The 7,948-nt window shown below is 32.2% G+C and overlaps 1 long non-coding RNA gene across 1 annotated transcript; it reads right to left on the reverse strand.

Moving 5' to 3' along the window:
- Positions 1 to 368: 368 nt before the first annotated feature.
- LOC134700028 (uncharacterized) lies at positions 369 to 2,664 on the reverse strand. Its single transcript, XR_010103737.1, has 3 exons — positions 2,595 to 2,664; positions 1,670 to 1,738; positions 369 to 420 (listed from the first exon to the last, which is right to left on the reverse strand). It is a non-coding gene; the product is annotated as an uncharacterized LOC134700028 (long non-coding RNA).
- Between the last annotated feature and the right edge of the window lie 5,284 nt (positions 2,665 to 7,948).

Here is a 7,948-nt window from a genome sequence, read left to right on the forward strand (position 1 = left end):
GTTGTTTTTTGTTTAGTCGGGTTGTTGTCTCTTTGACACATTCCCCATTTCCATTCTCAATTTTATTATGTTTGTTGAAAGCGTCATTTGATAAAAGTCTTTACTTATTCTTTTTTATTATACTTTGTCACTTCTTTCGACTTTTTAAAGACTCTCCTTGCAGTAGAAGAAAAAAAAATCATTTCATTTGTAATTGCTTTTGGATAAGACCGTTTTGCGTGCATACCTTTTTTATTTGGTTTTCAGCAAAATTAAACCACATTTAATAGTGCCATTATATATTAGATAGAATGCATGTACAGTTGATAATCTTGATCTTGATATATTGCTTTTTTCTAACAGTCAATTTACCTGTTTATAGAAGTCGCCAAACTTTTTCTTCTGATGTTGTGCGATTATTCCACAAGTTTGGAAATTCTCCTGAAATTAATAATAAAAAGAATCAATAATTGAACATTAATGAAGTTAGTAATGTATGTACAATAGAAAATAGTGACCATACCAAACCAATGAACACCAACTGTCATATTCCTGACTTGGTACAGGCATTTTCTTTCTATAAAAAATGGTTGATTAAATTGATTTTAAAGCTTGTTAAACCTCTCCTTTGTATGACTGTCGTATTAAAATCCATTATATTGACAACGATTTGTGAACAAAACAAACAGGCATAACAGGTAAAAAATGTCAAAAATAGAGAAAAATTATCTTAATCCCTATAAAACAAACAAATATATTAACAAACATTTACCATTGCACAATAATACAATGATGGGATGTATAAGTACAAAGCCACATTATATATAAGAAAGAAACACAAAAAGGCATATAGACAAACAGACATATAGACAAAAAGTTATATAGACATATATGTTTTCGAATGCGTTTAAGACTAATTGTCTGAAAAATGACCCTACCATTGTTATGTTCATTGAAATAATTTTGTTATAACCGTGCTTATATATTTTTGTGCATACTTTTCCTCTAGTTTCATAGACTTTTTATAGACTCTCCTTGCAAAAGAAAACGTCATTTTATTCAGAATTGTTTATAGGAAAGACTATTTTACGTGCCTACTTTTTTCATAATTTTTTTAGCAATAGTGAACTACATTCAATAGTGCCGTTATATTAGGTACAATAATAAAATTAACGGTACCAATTTTCTTGCACCAGATGCGCATTTCGACAATACATGTCTCTTCAGTGATGCTCGTGGCCAAAATATTTGAAATCCAAAGCTTATATAAAAGATGAAGAGCTATAGTCCAAAAGGTCCAAAAAGTATAGCCAAATCCGTGAAAGGAATCAGAGCTTTGCGTGAGGGAGATACATTCCTAAATTTATAATAATTTCTAATATTTTGTAACAGCAAATTTTAAAAACACAAAAAAATCCGTATTTCATGCCAGTACCGAAGTACTGGCTACTGGGTTGGTGATACCCTCGGGGACTAATAGTCCACCAGCAGAGGCATCGACCCAGTGGTAGTAATAAAATTAACGGTACCAATTTTCTTGCACCAGATGCGCATTTCGACAATACATGTCTCTTCAGTGATGCTCGTGGCCAAACTATTTGAAATCCAAAGCTTATATAAAAGATATAAATGTACAGTTGATTATCTTGATATTGATGTATAGTTTATTCTAACAGTCATTCGAATAAACCTTTTGTAAATGTCTCCAAATGTTTTGACCCTGATGTTGTTAGATCATTCCATAAGTTTGGAAATGCTCCTGAAATTAATAATAGGAAATAGTCAATGATTGCATATTAATGAAGATAGTAATCAAAGTACAATAGAAAATAATGACCATATCAAACCAATCAACATCAACTGTCATAATCATGACTTAGTACATGCATTTTCTTTTATAAAAACTGGTGGATTAAACCTGGTTTTAAAGCTAGTTAAACCTCTCACTTGTATGATTGTCTTATAAAAAAATAACAAAACAAACAGACATAATAAGTAAAAATGTTAAAAATAGAGGCACAGCAGTGAACATTGTGTTATTATGTTAATCTCTATAAAACAAACAATAAAAGTCGCCAAAAGTTTTGATTCTTATGTTGTAAGGGTATTCCATAAGTTTGGAAATTTACTGAAATTAATAATAGAAAAAAAAGTCAATAATTGAATATCAATGCAGATAGTAATCATAATACAATGGAAAACAGTATACACTAACTTTGTATAAGTTCATTTATATTTTTTTACCAAAAAATTATCAGTAACCTCGAATGCAGATATATACGTTCGCATGTGTTTACGACCAATTGTCTGAAATATGAAGTTTCCATTGTTATGTTTATTGAAAGCATCTTTTCATAAAAGTGCTTATTTATTTTGGTGTATACCTTGTAACTAGTTTCGACTGTTTAAAACCTCTCCTTGAAAAGGAAAAAAAAACATCACTTTATTAGCATTTGCTTTTGGATAAGACTGTTTTACGAGCCTTATTTTTTAGGTAAATTTTTCAGCAAAAGTAGACGACATGCAATAGTGCCGTTATGTTAGGAAGAATAAATCTACAATTGATTATCTTGATTTCGACGATTTTCTTTTTTCTGACAGTCATTCGAATATACCTGTTTAAAAACTCGCCAAAAGTTTTGCTTCTGATGTTGTGAGATTATTCTACAAATTTGAAAATTCTCCTGAAATTAATAATAAAAAGAGTCAATAATTGAATATTAATGAAGTAAGTTAGTAATGAACAATTGAAATACTAAATTTGTTGAAGTTCATCTATAGTTTTTTACAAAAATAGTCAGCAACCTCGAATGCAGATATATGTGTTCGAATGCGTTTACGACTTCTTGTCTGAAAAATCAAAGCATGATTGATATGATCATTGAAAGAATCTCTTTATAAAAGTGTTTATCTAGTGTTTGGCAAACCTTATCACTAGTTTCGATTTTATTCATCATCATCATCATCATCATCATCATCATCATCATCATCATCATCATCATCATCATCATCATCATCATCATCATCATCATCATCATCATCATCATCATCATCATCATCATCATCATCATCATCATCATCATCATCATCATCATCATCATCATCATCATCATCATCATCATCATCATCATCATCATCATCATCATCATCATCATCATCATCATCATCATCATCATCATCATCATCATCATCATCATCATCATCATCATCATCATCATCATCATCATCATCATCATCATCATCATCATCATCATCATCATCATCATCATCATCATCGTCGCCGTAGCCGTCCTCCTCCTTCTCCTCTCTCCAAAATAACCTTGCTTCACTCTCCTGCGTTGTGTCGGCAATGATTACATTTTACACCACTGATAAAACAGTTTCTGACATGGGTCATTCTAGGATAGAAATTGACAACAAAATACCTGCAATAGTGAAAAAAACAAACAAATACAAAGACAATATTTAAAATTGCATAATGCCGAATCGCAATTTAGATCAATCATTATCATTTATGCTTAGCGATAAACCTCCAAATTATATATGCACTTTATAATGTAAAAACAATTAATTGATTGTGTTGAATACCACTTTAGCACTTTTGCTCAATCTAGGCTATTCATTTTTATTGGTCGACGCGGGTATAAAGGAACTATGTATTGAGAGGCTACAAACAATAAGGTTAAGGAAGGGATGGGGAAGGGGTGAGCGAGGATGATATTTCAGAAAAAGACAGGACGAGTTTTGGGTAAAAAAAGTCAGTATGAGCAACTTTGCCAAACAAAAAGGCTGAATAACAATTCATGTAAAAAAAGTCAGGATAACTTATAAAAAAGGCAGGACCGAATAGAGTAAACAATTAAAATGTAGAACTGAGATTACAAAAAGAAAAATGCAACACATACTTTTCAACCTAGCCCCTTCCCCCTAAAAGTCAAATGGAAATTTATTTTTGCTCCATGATAGAGCGTTAAAGGTACAATGTTTGAGGATTGGGTACTTGATGTCGCAGCTGCTTAACCTTACCACAAGTGGATCGCAAGTGCAAATATTATTAGTCGCTCATTCTAGAGAGGGGAATGTATGGTATCCCCCATTGGTAATTCTGGTTTGTCATTTGAAATATTTCAAATAATTTAGAAAAGTAGGTAAAACATGTTACCAAATAAAAGTTATAAAGAGAAAGAATTTACTCCAGACGGGAGGAAAAGGAATTTTCAGTCCTTCCAATGCAGGATATCATTCGGAACAAAATAAAAACGTTAGCAAGCCAGTCATAAGACTGGCTGGTGAAAATGAATATTCAGAATTAAAAAAATCAGCCGTCAAAAATACCTCCCAATCATGATTTTCAAATCGATATCAGTTCTCACTTTGGACTAATAACAAGTTAAATCTGAATATGTATATGCGGGTAGGAAGTTTGTATTTATATTTGTAACATTATCAATGACGAAGAACAAACAAAGAATATAAGTGAAATAAAAAAAAATGATAAAGGTTCACAATATACATTCATTAGGACAGACCTAGTATGCTAATATTTTGTATAATAAGCTTTCACTTGCAAATGCAAAATGAGAACTACAGTAGGTAACTGGTCCGGAATCCAAAAAAAAAGGGGGATGTTGTCTATAACACTTAAGCGACGTTTGGAGTACGACATGTAAAGAGCGTATGCATTAACCATATACTGGTTGCTCCAAAAGTTGGGCCGAACACACATGAATCCGCTTCTGTCATTTGCGATAATACACCACAGGTGAAATATAAATTACTTGAGGATTATTATCAAGTAGTTTCAAAATCCAGCTTGTTACATTTCAAATTATCTGAAGAAATGCAGTTCTCAATTTGATCCTTCATAAACTTGAGCATGCATGACAAGCTTAAATAGAATATTAGTGCATTTTCTGCAGCATGTCGTTATATAATATGAAACGCATCGCGGTGAATACAAAAAAAAATCATTTAGTTTTTCCGGCAGCCGATCCAATTTGATTAAAAAGGGCAGGTGTAAGAGCTATACTAAACCACTTCATTTGTGTACAGGTGGAACGGCCACAGTTCTTTTTTTTTATTTGCCTTGTCTAGTTTTATAGCGTTTGAATAAAGGAATCTTCACATCAATTTTCAAGTAAAATAGGTTATTGTGATTTCAGGAAGCCAAAAACCAGGACGATCCGATGACATAGTGCACTAGCTCCTTTGATATGTATGGGAAATGTGACACTGTTTATCTATGTTTTTTTATGAATACAAGTTTGGAAGGAAATCCATGATAGACCCTTTTACCCCAGTTTTCGCCTTTGACGTACATTTTGGCCTTTATACAGAGAAAATCATTTTTGAGTTCAATATGAATTTTGCTGTGTATAAAGATTGGCATTTTCTTGAAAAGCCCTTAACGTCCCTGCGCAAACGCAAAACTGCAAAGAAGCGTACTGTTAATATCAACTACCATATTCCTGACTTCGTACGGGACACTTTAAGAAAAGTGTGATATGGATTTTAAAACCTCCTGCTCATATTGCAATGACAACAAACGTCATGTATAGTAAACATGTTAACAATTAGTTTTATGTAATGTACATTGGTTTCACATTAAATTTGTTCACATCTATACACCTGGTTTAATTACCTGTACATTAGATTTGTTCACACTTGTAAACTATATGTCATTTAAATGTTCATTACGTAGAACCGAATGCAAATGTTTGGACAACTTTTCTAGCAGTTAGGGAACAACCATTTGACTTCAAAAAAGGGGTAGGGGAATGGATCTTTCCTAGAAAAATATTCTGATCCCCAATTTGATAAACAAAATAAATCTGAATCCAGAGTTTCCCCATACATTATAGTGTCAAATATTGAAAAAAATATTGGAATGCTAGCATCGATAAAAAATGAATAAAAAAGTTCGCGCGAAAAAAAAATCCCACTCAGACCCTCCCACCCTCCTTTTTGAAATTAAGTCGTTGCTCCTTTATGAACGCCATTTTGATGATTTGCAGTAGTTTGAATGTACTAAAGATGTATCGGTTACGCATTAGAAAACGTAGGCTGCGTCATTGTCATCTTACAGACGAAGAAAAAGGATTGAGATGATCACTACATTTCTATCTTTTATGTTTGTTTCTTTTTCTGTTGTTTGTATATGTTCTCCTATGAGTCTTTGGCAAAAGGAGGGGATAAGGTTGTTTCTATATATTTCTAAGTGTATTTTGACGGATCTGAGAAACTAGACAAACAAAACAATTTATCTCACACTTTTTTTAGTAATGCATTTATGGGTGAATCGTTGTTTGAGTAAGACCAATGGCAAATATTTCTGTGTATGTCCAGTCAATTCGGGAAGAACTATTCAGATGAATTATTTGTTCTGAAATGATGATGCTTTGAGTCTTGATAAGGGGTTAATAAAGCTGCGTGATGTGTTTTATTAACACCAAAACAAAATAAATACAAATGTTTATGTAAAGAACTTTATAAATATATGTTATAAATATCAATTTTTATTCAAAAATCGTTTCTTCTTTAAAAACATATGGCAAAATTGATGCTCTAAATGCCTAGTTTAGTGTACACTTAACCTACACAAGGTCTACATTGACTATTGTTTGCATTTAGGCAAAACATGATGTAAACTACATGTAAACATTGAGATTTATCAACTGGAACGTAATGTTGTTAAGTTTACGTGTGAGACACTAACACCACACCGAGTTTAGGTCAATGTAAACACGGCCTTATATCTTTGTCTATCAACTATTTTCTTTTATGTTGTTTTCATTTTTTCACAATTGTTTTTATCAATGTTGTTCTCGTCGGGACTTTTTTTTACATGTAACCTGCATATAGAGATTCTGTCTCGTATTTAAAACATTATTTTAGGTTGCATTTCCTATCATGATTACCTTCAAATGTTCCTGCTTACAATGAGCCAATACAAACAAGATTTCAAAGAGGTAAATTTGACATTGAAACTTCAAAATGTTAAATGACGCCAGCATGAATCCGTTGACTGTTTTTGTTTTGTTTCAGACAGGACGATGGATTTGTTCCAATTGATGAAAACACAATCCTATTGTCATTTCTGGGATCATGATTTACTGAAAAAGAATGATCCCCCGGTGTGTACTTACATGAATGACAAAACAGATATAACACCCCGGGTGTCGCATATACATCAGGATTATCTCATCCTAATGGAGCACATGAAAGCTGTCCGTTTCATGACGGGAATAATTGTTTAGCAGCTTTACGTTTTCTATATCATGTATATTATTTGTTGTGTACTGTTTAATGTCTTGCTATCATGTTTTTTCTACGACGGCATTGTCATGATTTCAAATTATCTGGAGTTTCTTTTATTGTGCTGTTTGGGTGTTGCCCTTTGTTCATGGTTTGACAAGAACCCATTGTTGCTTGCTTCCACTTCGTTCTGACTTTTGTAGATAGTGTTTCTCATTGTCAATTATTCCATATCACATACTAAAATATTGCTTACTGCTTCTTATGATTATTTAAAGATTCTTTGGTAAATGGAATAAAACAATTTTTCAAGACCATGAACAACAAAAAGAAACAAAAAATACATTCTCAGGTAAAACATCATTTAACCCATTAATTACCTAACCCAGTCTCTGATCGGGATTATATAACATCCTATGTCTTAGATTTGCTTATATTACAATGATCTGACAAGATATCGTTGTATTTCTCTTTTGGTACTTCGAAATACCAAAAACGGAATGAAAGACAGTCTTTTTCTTTTCTATCAATCTGCTGTGTTTGCAGTTAAGATATTATAATCGATGATAAGTTGCAAATGAACTGATTTCATCAAATGTATTGGAGAATAAAAGTACAAGATACAACTTTTGTTCCTTCATTGTATTATGTTAAAACTGTGTGATGACATTTGAATTGAACAAGCGTCCATTGTCAAACATGAAACATATCCACT

Source organism: Mytilus trossulus, unplaced genomic scaffold, assembly GCF_036588685.1.
Source record: "Mytilus trossulus isolate FHL-02 unplaced genomic scaffold, PNRI_Mtr1.1.1.hap1 h1tg000110l__unscaffolded, whole genome shotgun sequence".
Classification (NCBI taxonomy): domain Eukaryota; kingdom Metazoa; phylum Mollusca; class Bivalvia; order Mytilida; family Mytilidae; genus Mytilus; species Mytilus trossulus.